This window comes from Chenopodium quinoa, unplaced genomic scaffold (assembly GCF_001683475.1).
Source record: "Chenopodium quinoa cultivar QQ74 unplaced genomic scaffold, ASM168347v1, whole genome shotgun sequence".
Taxonomy (NCBI): domain Eukaryota; kingdom Viridiplantae; phylum Streptophyta; class Magnoliopsida; order Caryophyllales; family Amaranthaceae; genus Chenopodium; species Chenopodium quinoa.
The window spans coordinates 276,449-289,077 of NW_018743906.1; positions in this window are offsets into that span (position 1 = coordinate 276,449).

A 12,629-nucleotide genomic window follows, 5' to 3' on the forward strand; every position below is an offset into this window, starting at 1 on the left:
ACGTCATGTGGGCCCCACCCTTTACCTTTCCCTCCTATTTACCTCCAATTTCTTAAAATTTACTGTAAAATAATGATAAATTTGAAAACTGACAACAAAAAAGTAAAAATAAAATTCCGATTGAAAAAAACTGACAACAGAAAAGTAAAAATAACTTTATGATTTATCATGAATCATGATAAATTTGAAAACTGACAACAGAAAAGTAAAAATAACTTTAGGATCGTAAAAAACTATCATTTATGTTGTGCGACTGAATAAGTCAATATCATTATTACTTCATATCAATCTTTACATTAGTTGTCGGGTTGTAAAAACTTAGCTAACTGAACCTAATCTAGTGACTCGAATGGGCACGTGCAATTACTCTCATCATATTGACCTTTTGAAGCATAATTCAAAAGTTAAATTTGAATGCTTGTGTTTAAGATTTAATTTAAGTGGAAATTATTAAAGTATATACCAAAATAAAACTCAAAAGTCGTTTTGACATATGTATCTATGTTAAAACAAATCTAATTTTTTTTAAAAAAAATACCTAATCATCAATTAATAATAACATGATACTAAAACAGACACCAAGAACGACACGTGTCATTACTCGGTTCTGTTTTTTTCCCTCCAAATCTTATTTTTCCCTTTTTTTTTTTTTTTTTTTTTGCAAACATCAATTTCTTACTATAAAATATGTATAAATACTCACTAAATAATATAATTGTGATTCACTTCCCAAAAAAAAATATATATATCCCAAATCATATAATTGTGATTCATTTCCTAAAAAAATATTCACATATTTTCTTTTACTATATAAAATATTAGTATGTATCTTTTACTTTGTACAAGTATTATACAAAACAAGATAAATCTATCTCAACAATCACCAAGATATATGAAATAGGAGTTCTTAATCATAGATAACGCAAAGTAAAGCTATGATTAAGGTGTAACCACAAAGATTACAAAGTAGCAATCGTAAAGAATAAAGCATATAATCAGAAAGATTATAGGTACAGAGAGAAAATCTAGCTCAATGATTTCAAAGTTAAGCAAAAGTTCTTTCCAAAAAGAAATCTTAGCCCTATAGACTTTACAAACAAACCCTAAAGTTGTTAAATTACAACCCTTGGATTACAAATGAAAGGCTAAGGTTAAAAGATACCAAAAGGAAGTACAAAAGAAAAGAAGTTGCCCGCTCGAAACAAGATCCCGGAAGCGGGTGCTCCTCACTACTAAAACTTTTAGTGACGCCCATAGGAGCGAGCGCTCCTTATAAGTGGATCGGGCGCTCCTCGCGACTGTCTGGACAACTCAACTTCAAAAGTTCATAACTTCTTCGTTTCTTGCTCAAATTTGGCATGTGACTTATCATTGGAAAGATCTTGAACTCTACTTTCACCTCTAACTTGAATCACCTGAAAATTCCTTGTAAAGAAGGATATATGGCTGAATGAAGTTGAGTATTGCACTTTGTTAAATTACCTAGTAAAAGCTTTTTTGTCTCATCCTTGTTCCCATGCTTTATCTTCAACCATCAATTGTAAAATTAATACACAAAGATTGCTCTTATTCACCTAAATCACATCATAACAAAGAGAATTCATCCAAAATGTTAATTAAGTCTTAGATGTCACTAAAAGAATTGTATAGTCATATAATTTGTACGTTTCAAAAAAAAAGTTCCAAGTGAATGATAATAGTAAGGTGCAAGCCAAATCTAAGCTAAAATCATATAATAACTAATATATAAAGCTAAACTTTTACCCAAGTTACGAGACTGCGACACTTGGCGTTTCAAATTTTCACCAAGTGTCTCGTCATGTAGGCAACAATTAGATATTAGTATGACACGTAAGATTTACTTGGATATATTTTTTATGAATTAAAAGGTTGTATTTTTAATAGGACAAAAACTAGGATAGATTTTGTAGGATAAAAAAAAGTTAGTTTAGAGTTGAATTTTCAATAAATATGGAGAGATTTATAGGATTAAATTTTTGGCTTAAAGTTTCATTTCTGATAAAATACCTATATTTCATAGATTAAAAAAAATTATAAGTTTAGCCAGATCACGAGACAACGACACTTGATGGTTCAACTTTTCACCAAACATCGCGTCACGTATACAACAATCGAGTCGGGTCATAGGTCATTTTTGGTCAAGTCACTTTAGGTCAAATCACTTTAGTTCACGGGCCAAGAAATATCCACACTAGCCCAAAATTTTGAATTTAGGTTAAGCCAACAGGTTTAGAACTTTTTTTTTTTTTTCTTTTTTTGCATTTTAAGAAATTTCTAATATTTCAAGCATGACTTTTTTTTTTCTTTTTCTACAAGTATAATTTTTTAAATCTAATATTTTCACCAATACTATTATTAGGCATTACATGCCTACTATATAATTTAGATTGTCACAAAATCACATCAATTTCAACCTATTTTTGTATCAATGATATATTTTAAAACTTGGTACATAAATAAAAAGTTTATCTTAAAATTCAATAAACAACCCGAGCATCGCACGGGGCACGCACCAAACTAGTACTAGTAATAAAAGTATACTCCGTACAATCAAAGTTAGATAAGTCACAATTGCTCACGCAACATCTTCTGCATCAATGTAACCGTTATTTCCTTGTATAATAACATATGTTACATGATGTTATACTTATTGAAATTAAATTATCGCAAACTATTAGGTGCGTCCACTCGCACCAAACAATTTGTGCGGCTGTCGCACAACTCTCTTGCTTCTCTCTTCCCTTCTCTTTCTCTTTCCTTCTTCTCTTCCTTTCTCTTTCTTTTTCCTTCTTCTCTTCCTTTCTCTCTCCTGCGATTTGGTGGTGTATTTCAGTGGTGCAATTTGGGTTCGATTTGGTGGCTATTTAATTTGGTGGCGATTTGGTGGTGCGATTTTTTGGTGGCGATTGGGGTGCGATTTGGGTGTGATTTTTGGATGCGATTTTGCGGTGGTGGTTTATGTGTGGTTTGGGTGCGAATTGGGTACAAATTTTGGTGGCGGTTAGTTGGGTGCGCTATGAGTGTGGTTCGCTGGATGGTGGGATCGGTGGGGTAGGGTGCCGTGAAAATTTGTGGCTGGGTTCGGTGGACGGTGTGTCGATGATCTTGGGCTCTTAGCTGGTGGTGGAACTTCAAACATGCGGACTCTATAATTTCTTGGTTAGAGTTCGAAAATGGCAGATGAAGTGGTTTTGGGTGTTGTTGATGATGATGATATGATATTGACGGTGGCTTTATTTGTTTGTTTGTTGTGTGATGATGATGATGGTATGATGAATTTAGGGATGGCAATTTAATCCAAGTTTGATTCGAATCCGATCCGATCCGAAGGAAAAAATCCGATTCAAATCTGTTTAAAATTAGTCTGAATCTGAATCCGATAAAATAGATTCGAATCCGAATAGGAGGTGGATCGGACTTGGACCCTACGCAAAGTCTGATGGAGTCCGATCCGAGTCCGAATCCGAGAATATAATCATATGCTCTATAACTTGGGACAATTATTTGCTTGTTTTGTAGCAAAATTTTGTTATGTAACTTAGTTCATAATTTAAATATATTATGTTTATACTTTAATTGGTATGACAATACAAGCGATTATAGATATATGACATTACAAAAAATAAAAATAAAAAAAATATTCGGATCATTTTGGAGGTCCGTATAAACGGACCGAATTCGGATCCGAAAATTACGAGTCGGATCGGATTCGGACTCGGATTTTTCGGATTCGGATCCGAGTTCAGGGTCCGTTTACTAAACGGATCGGATTCGGATTTAGCCACATCCGACCCGAATCCGATCCGTTGCCATTCCTAGATGAATTGTTGGCTAGTGGTGAAGCTGAATTGTTGGCTTTATCTCAAGATTCTCTTTGTTTGTATACATATCAGCCAATAAATGACATATATAAGCCAATAAAAATTAACATATAAGCCAATTGATGTCTGATATTAGTCAACAATATAGACGTATCAAACATTAATAAACGTAATAGCTTATCCAACAAAAGAAATCTATGAGCCAACAGAGGATACATATAAGCCAACAAGAGGAATAAATCCGTCAACAAAATGTACAAATAAGCCAACTAACAAAAGAAATATATCAGCCAACAAAAGGATGAAATCAGCAAACAAAAGAAATATATTAGCCAATAAAAGATACATATATCAGCCAACTAGAAGAATATATCAGCCAACTAGAAGAATATACCAGCAACAAAAAGAACATATCAACCAACAAATGAAGCGTATCAGCCAACAAAAGGATGAATTCAGCAAAGAAAAGCAACAGGTAAGCCAACAAAATGAAACATATAGGCCAACAATTTAAATATACATATCATTCAACAAAATAAATACATCAGCCAATTAAAGAAACATATAAGCCAAATGATATTTGATATTAGCCAACAAAAGGAAAAAAAAAAGAGGGGGGAGTTAAACACCGCCAACAATTTTGATCAAAACTGTCGACATTAAGGGCTGCAACCACCACTTCCCAACCATCATCAACACCCCTATTTATACCTCTTACCCATCTTCCTCTTTTATTTTTCTCTCTCATCACCCATAAGGGCTGCAACCACCACTTCCCAACCATCATCAACACAACAGTGGTTGTACAAGTGGCGACAGTACGTCGGAGGTGGAAGGGAAGGGGGGGCATTACATCAGAGGTGGATTATGAGTGGCGGCAATGACGATCGAAGGTAATAAATTATGTCACCTCCAATCTTTTTTTTAATAAAAATATCTCCAAAAGATCGGCACCACGATAACCGATTTTGGACCCCAGTCAACCGTGGTCAATCGGCGTGCAAAACCGGTCACCAGGGATGGTAATTGGTTTAGATGTCGGTTACCGTGGTCAACCGACGTTGGAAACTGATTACTGTTCCTGGTGACCAATTTTGCATGCTGGTTGATTTGATCGCTGGGAACAAAAAAAAACCACCTTCCTGTGCGATGAGGAAGGTGGTGGGTCGTCGCTGTTCGATTGCTACTATCACGAAACCAAAGGGGCTCGTATTGATGAATGATTGTTCTAAATAAGGCTCCCTTATTGATTATTCTAACCTCTTTCCTTCTTAATGGTTTGGGAGGTGATGGTGTTGTGGGTGGTGGTCGTGGTTGTGGTGGCGTTGGTGGTTGCTTTTATGGTGGTTGATGGTTGAGATTGAGCCTTTGAGGCTTGAAGCTTAATTTAGGAGAGAGAAAGCAAAGTGGGGGGATGAGTAAGGGTACTTTTGTCCCTTCATTATTTTTGTTGGTGGTTTGATAAAAGATATTGGCGGTATTTAGCAATTCAATATATATATATATATATATATATATATATATATATATATATATATATATATATATATATATATATATATATATATCAGCCAACAAAAGGAATATATTAGTGTTACTTTAGAGGAATACTACAAGAGGGGGTGAATTGTAGTTTGGGAGAATTTAGCTAACTATTTGCGGAACTGATAAAACTGAGCTAAAGGAACTTTAAAGAAACACAGAGAGATTTTATATGGAAAACCTCTTGGCCCTAACAAGAAGAAAAACCACAACCACTCGGGATTTTAGGAAAGATTCTTCACTATAATAGGGCAAACAACCTATTACAAGGTAAAGGATCTAACTTCAAGTTCCTCTACGAAGTTGAAGTTCCCAGCAGCAAGTCCCACTACTTGCCACTCTTCTCTTCTCTCTCTTTCTCTACTAACTTCTCTCAGATTTCACTCAAACTCCCAATTCCCCAATTACAAACCAAATGAATAATACTCCAGGGAAAGAAATTAAGAAAGTTAACTCTTAAGTAGAATGCGACTCTTGACTCTTTTAGAAAACAAGAAAGATAGAAATATATGATTGAGCAAGGTGAAGTTTTTCAGAGAACAACTTCGATATTTATAGAAAAACATTGCTTGATTAAAACGCCACAACTTCCATTACTCACACCACTACTGTTGCATCTTAACGCCACTACTTTCCACCACTATCAAAGCTTCAAACATGTCCTAAAAACCAGGCACATTGAACCTCTTAGAAGCACTTTCTGTGTTGATGGTGAAGACTAAATCAACAGGTATTGAAGTAAGTTTAGGAAGTTAGTTTTTATAAACTTTTCAAAGATATTTTATGTGAAAAAGATATTAACTAAAGATAAGGACAGAAAAGATATTTTTGAAAACAATATTTTCTATATTTTAGAAATCAAAGAAATTCTATCTAATTGACAAATTAAAATCGCATTCTACTCATCATCAACTTTTAATTGATCTCACTTACATAAAACCTAAAACATGAAAAATATTTTAGACTTTAATTTCTCTAAGAAGTCTCTGCTCCGAGTCTTCTTTCCTTAGCTCCAGTTCCTACACAGGAACTCTGCAACATGTCTTTTAATCTTTTAGCCCTTGTTCCTTTGCCTTGAATTAATCCTGCAACTTTATTATAAAGAAACTACAAAACTGATCAAGGCATTAGTCCTTTTATTTGTCTTGTGTTATCATCAAAACATCAAGGGTAACAATAGCCAACACAAAAACCATATAAGTCAACAGATGAAACATATCATCCAACACATGAAACATATAGCCAACGAGTAAAATATATCAGTCAAGCCTCTCGCACCAAATAGTTCGTGCGTCCATACACACGCAATACCTTCTCTTAAATTATTCTCTAAATTAAACTTACACTATATTTGGATAGAGAGAATGTTGGTAAAATAACTGTTGAAATCATTAACAAACAAAGATTAGAAATTTCCTGGATTGAAGATCCCAAACTCACAGTCGCGCCGTGGAACAAAATCCACTGACTTAGAAGCGAAATACGCCACCACCGGTACAAGTTTCCTAGTGACGCACGCCCCCCAAGTTTAACGCAACTCTCTCCGTAATCCGTGCACCCGAACTTGAAGAGTCGAATTGCTCAAGAACTGTTCAGATCTCAAAAGGTAGGTTTGTGTTTTCAGCTAGAAAGTGAATGATCTCATGAAAAGGCAAGGGTCGTATTTATATGAGTCCCGAAAAAAGGAAATACGCAAAGCAAACCGACCTAGGAAAAAGGCGGGCCCGATCGGGCAAGCAGCCACCCGATCGGGCGCGAGATTAAGTTTCTCCAGACCTGGTGTCGCGCCCGATCGGGCAAACACCGCCCGGTCGGGCAAACACCACCCGGTCGGGCGATCTAGAAACCCCATCTCGGGCGAGCCATCGGGCAAAGCCACCCGATCGGGCTCGTCAAAAAATTGAGTCCGCCGCCCGATTGGGCGCGAGAGTTCTCCTATTTTCCTTGGCCACCTCCGCCCGATCGGGCGAGGGCCGCCCGATCGGGCGCGAGCATCCGTTTTCATTACCTATTTCCAACAATCCCCCACTAATGCGAGCAGATCTTCAACATGAAATCTGAACAGTAAAAGAAAGTCTTAGTACTTAAATGCTAGTATCCAAAGGTTTGAACTAACACATTAGTGCACAAGGCTTTCAACACTTCCCTAGTGAGTATCCTAAGATTTGAACTCCTAGGAGCGAGGAAGGGACCTTGAATACACATACCTTGACTTTAGAGCTTAAGCAACTCCGCCAATCTTAGCCAACACTTGGGCTCTCATGAGTACTTCAGGAAAACAATACTCCAGTCTTCCCTTGAGAGAGGCCACCTCTTGTACTCACGTAGGTGTTCATCCTATGTGTTATTCACACACGTTCCCAGCAAATTCAAAGGTCTTTCCCTGCAGGCTTAAACATGTTTAAGCACCTTGCAAACCAGAGAATTACATGCAATGGAACTAGAACATTAAGAACATAAGTTCAACCCTTCAACTTTCGCTGTCATTATCTATCCTGTTTTAAGAACTACTGGGACAAAGGTCTTAACTCTCTTAAGAACCTCAATCTATCCCTGCTCAGAAAACAACTGGACTAATGACATTAAGAGACAAACTCATCCTAGCAGAATCTAACTAGTAAAACTTACCACTCTTATAGAGTAATAGATTCAAACACATGATACATAAATGACAAATCCACATGATTCATGCCAAAGAAACAAACAAACCAAAACAAGTTCCAGATTTATTAAAACCAAAGTATCATGTCACATAGCTAGTATAGCTACCATTTCAAGTCATTACAACATGGGTCCTAAACCCATACCAGTTGATGACTCCACCACTAGTCTACGACTTAATCCCTTAGTAAAAGGGTCTGCCAGGTTTTTCTCTGTTCGAACATAGTCCAACGAAATAACCCCATTCACAATAAACTGCCTCACAGACTCATGTCTGACTCTTATGTGTCTTTTCTTACCATTGTAAATGCTGTTTTTAGCAACACATATAGCAGCTTGTGAATCACAATGCATAGACACTGATGGTGACGGCTTCCCCCACAAAGGAATATCAATAAGCAAATTTCTCAACCAATCTGCCTCTTGTGTAGCAAGATCCAATGCAATGAACTCAACTTCCATTGTTGATCTAGCTATACACGTCTGCTTTCCAGACATCCATGAAACTGCACCCCCACTAAGGGTAAACACATAGCCAGTTGTAGAACTTGTTTCATCGTTATCCGTTACCCAATTTGCATCACAATATCCTTCAAGAACCAAAAGATGACCAACAAAATTCAATCCCTAAGACACGGTTCCACATAGATATCTGAGCACACGCCTCAAAGCAACCCAATGTTGCTCACTAGGACAATGAGTATAGCGACTAAGTCTACTAACTGCAAAAGCAATATCGGGGCGAGTGCAGTTCATCAAAAACATCACACTACAAAAATTTGGTCTTTTAGCAACAGGTGAAATCCGTTGCTAATTGCTAAAAATCCGTCGCTGGACATAGCTAGCTACGGATATATCGACGGAATCACTCCGTTGGTAAAAACCTTGTCGCTAATGAATTTAGAGACAGGAAAAAAAAATCCGTCGCTGGACTTAGCAACGGAAAAATAAATCCGTCGCTGGATTTAGCAACGGAAAAAATAAATCCGTCCCCGAATGGAGTACTCAAGTTGAACCGGGCGGAAATCTCCTTTGGAAGGGTCTGTTCGAGGGATTTAGCAACGGAAAAATAAATCTGTCACTAGCTTTAGCAACGGATTAAAAAAATTCGTTGCTAGATTCAGCAACGGGAAAAAATATTTTGAATCTAAAAAAGAGCTGCTATTTGGGTCGACCTCACTCAGGTCAACCCGACTCAGCTTTCCATGTAACGCTCCTTGAATCTCCAATCGCAATATTGCTAGCTGTTAGTAGGAGTCGAACCCGTGACCTCAATGTCAAATAGTGAAACTCTTACCAACTATACCAAATATTATTTGTTTACTTTTACACACATAATTGATGATAAATGAAAGAAATATTAGAGACAGAATTTAAAATCCGTCTCTAGTTTAGAAATGGAATTTAAAATCCGTCTCTAGTTTAGAAACAGAATTTAAAATCCGTCTCTAATGTAGAAACGAATTTTCAATTTAAAAATCTGTTTCTAGTTTAGAGACGGATTGAAAATCCGTTTTTAGTTTAGAGATGAATTTAAGTTACATAATTCGTATCTAATGTAATATTTTGAAATAATTAGTTTCAAAAATTATCTAGAAACGGAATCAAAAATCCGTCGCTCATATTAGCAACGGGAAAAAAAAATTCCGTCTCTAACTTAGCAACGGAAAAAAAAAATCCGTTGCTAACTTAGCAACAGAAAAAAAAAAAACCGTTTCTAATTTAGAGACGAATTTTCAATTCCGTTGCTAATTTAGCAATAGAATTTTTAATTCTGTCTCTAATTTAGAAATGGATTTTTAAATTCCGTTTCTAAATTAATTTAGAGACGGATTTTGTTATTCCGTTTCTAATTTAGAAACGGATAAAATTCCGTCGCTAGAATTCTGTTTCTATATGGACATTTTTTTGTAGTGTCAGACTACCAAGCACCTTAGCATATTCAGTTTGAGACACACCGTCCCTCACATTTTTCACCAAAGTTCCAGAAGGGTCAAAGGGAGTTCTCAATGGAGGCAAATCAAAACAATTAAAGTTCTTCAGAATTTTCTCCACATAATGAGACTGAGACAGAAAATATCCTTTCTTGGTTTTAGTAACTTTAACACCAAGGGTCACATCTACCTCTCCCAAATCCTTCATCTCGAACTTTGAATTTAAATACTTCTTAGTTTCATTTATGACATACATGTTGGTGCCAAACAGGAGCATGTCGTCAACGTACAGGCATAATATCACACATTGCGCACCAAACATCTTAGAGTACACACATGCATCACTACCATTGACGACAAAACCAAAACTAAGAACAGTTTTATGAAATTTTTCATACCATTGCTTCGGAGCTTGTTTCAAGCCATACAAGGATTTCTTTAGTCTGCACACCTTATTCTCCATGCCAGGAACTACAAAACCCGAAGGTTGCTCCATGTAGATCTCCTCCTCCAAATCGCCATTTAGAAAGGTTGTCTTAACACCCATCTGATGCACAATCAAGTTGTAAGATGAAGCTAAGGCAAACAAAACACGAATAGTGGCAATTTTAGTCACAGGAGAATAAGTATAAAAATAATCAAGGCCAAATTTTTGAGTGAATCCTCTTATCACCAATCTAGCTTTGAACCTTTCCACGGTGCCGTCGGTTCTCATTTTTCTCTTGAAAATCCACTTGCACCCAATAGCTCTGCTCCCTTTTGGCAGGTCCACAAGCTCCCAGGTTCCATTTGACATGATTGAGTCAAGCTCACTATTCACAGCTTCCTTCCAGAAGGTTGCATCTACTGAACTCATAGCTTCTTCAAATGATTTCGGATCTTCATCCACAACCTGTAGACACAACATCATCTCATCTAGATCATCTTCGAATTCACCTAGATTTCCGCACTCTGCTATAAAGGCTGTTAGGAAATCAGGTCCAAAGCTTGTCTCCACTCTTTGCCTTTTACTTCTCCTAGGTTGAATCTCACTTTCAATCCTAAGGGAAGCATCTTCTGGCTCTGCAGATGAAGGAACTGAAGAAACATCGTTAGTAATTAAGTTTTTCTTCAAAGGGAATACCTGTTCAAAGAGCTCTGCATCACGAGATTCAGATATAGAGCGATCTTCCAGACTCATAAACCTGTATGCGGCACTATTCTCAACATAGCCAATTAATACTGTATCATAGGTCCTAGAACCTATAGTTGAGCGCTTGAATGATGGATAGCCCACCTTAGCTAGACACCCCCACACTTTCATGTGATTCAAGTTTGGAGAATAACCCTTCCATATTTCATATGGAGTCTTGTCTAACTTTTTGTGAGTTACTCTGTTCTGCACATAATTAGCTGTTAGAACCGCTTCACCCCACAAATTGTCTGACAACCCAGAACTCAGAAGCATTGCATTCATCATTTCCTTCATGATCCTATTTTTCCTCTCTGCTACTCCATTTTGCTGCGGAGTATATGGGGCAGATACTTCATGAATGATTCCCTCACTTTCACACAAGTCCTTGAGGAAATCGGAGCCATATTCTCCACCCCTATCTGAGCGAACTCTCTTTATTTTCCGCTCCAACTGATTTTCTACCTCTGCCTTATACACAAGAAACTTGGACTCAGCTTCATCCTTCGTCCTTAAAAGATACACCTTGCTATATCTCGAACAATCATCAACGAAGGTAATATAGTAGCGCTTCCCGCCTCTACTTTCCAAGTTCTTAAAGTCTGCTAAATCTGAATGAATTAGCTCAAGTGGTGTGGTCTCTCTCTTCGTGACAGATTTGTAGGGTTTCCTCACGAATTTAGACTCCGCACACACTTCACATTTTTCAAATCCATCTAATGACATATTTGGGAGCAAATTTAAACTTTTCATTTGTTTTAATTTTGTTGCACCAACATGACCCAATCTACTATGCCATAATTCAAAGGACTCAACAATATAAGCAAAAGTAGTAATATTATTCATTGAAGGACTAACTTAACTCCTACTTTGTTCAACAAAGCACCAGAAATTAAATTTCTACGAAGAGAAGGAACATACAGCACATTTTGAAGAGCCAAGGTCTTCCCTGAAGTCAGCTTCAGAACCACTTTACCCTTTCCAAGTACCTCAGAGCTGCTTGAATTTCCCATGTAGACTTGTTCACCTTCCTTTGATTCTTCCATACTAACAAACAGGTCCTTGTTAGCACAGAAGTGTTTAGATGCACCAGTGTCCACGATCCATTCACTGTTGTTCTCAACCAGGTTGACTTCAGAAACAACTGCAGTGATGACATCTTCATCCTCATTCTCAACCAGATGAGCCTAACCCTTGTTCCCTCCACTCGATTTCATATTTTTCTTCTTCTTGTTTTTGCATTGTGAAGCAAAGTGCCCCACTTCACTACATGACCAACACTTGACAGTGACTTTCTTTCCAATCTTGCCCTTAGCTTGGAGATTTCCCTTCTTATCAGAGCTCCCCTTCTTGGCACGATTATCACCTGCTTTCTTGTCAGAGTCAGCACCAAATTCAACAAGGTTAGCCTTGATTGCTAACACATTATTTGGCTAAGAGGAAACATCCTTAAGCCTGTTGGCTTCCTCAATCTTCATG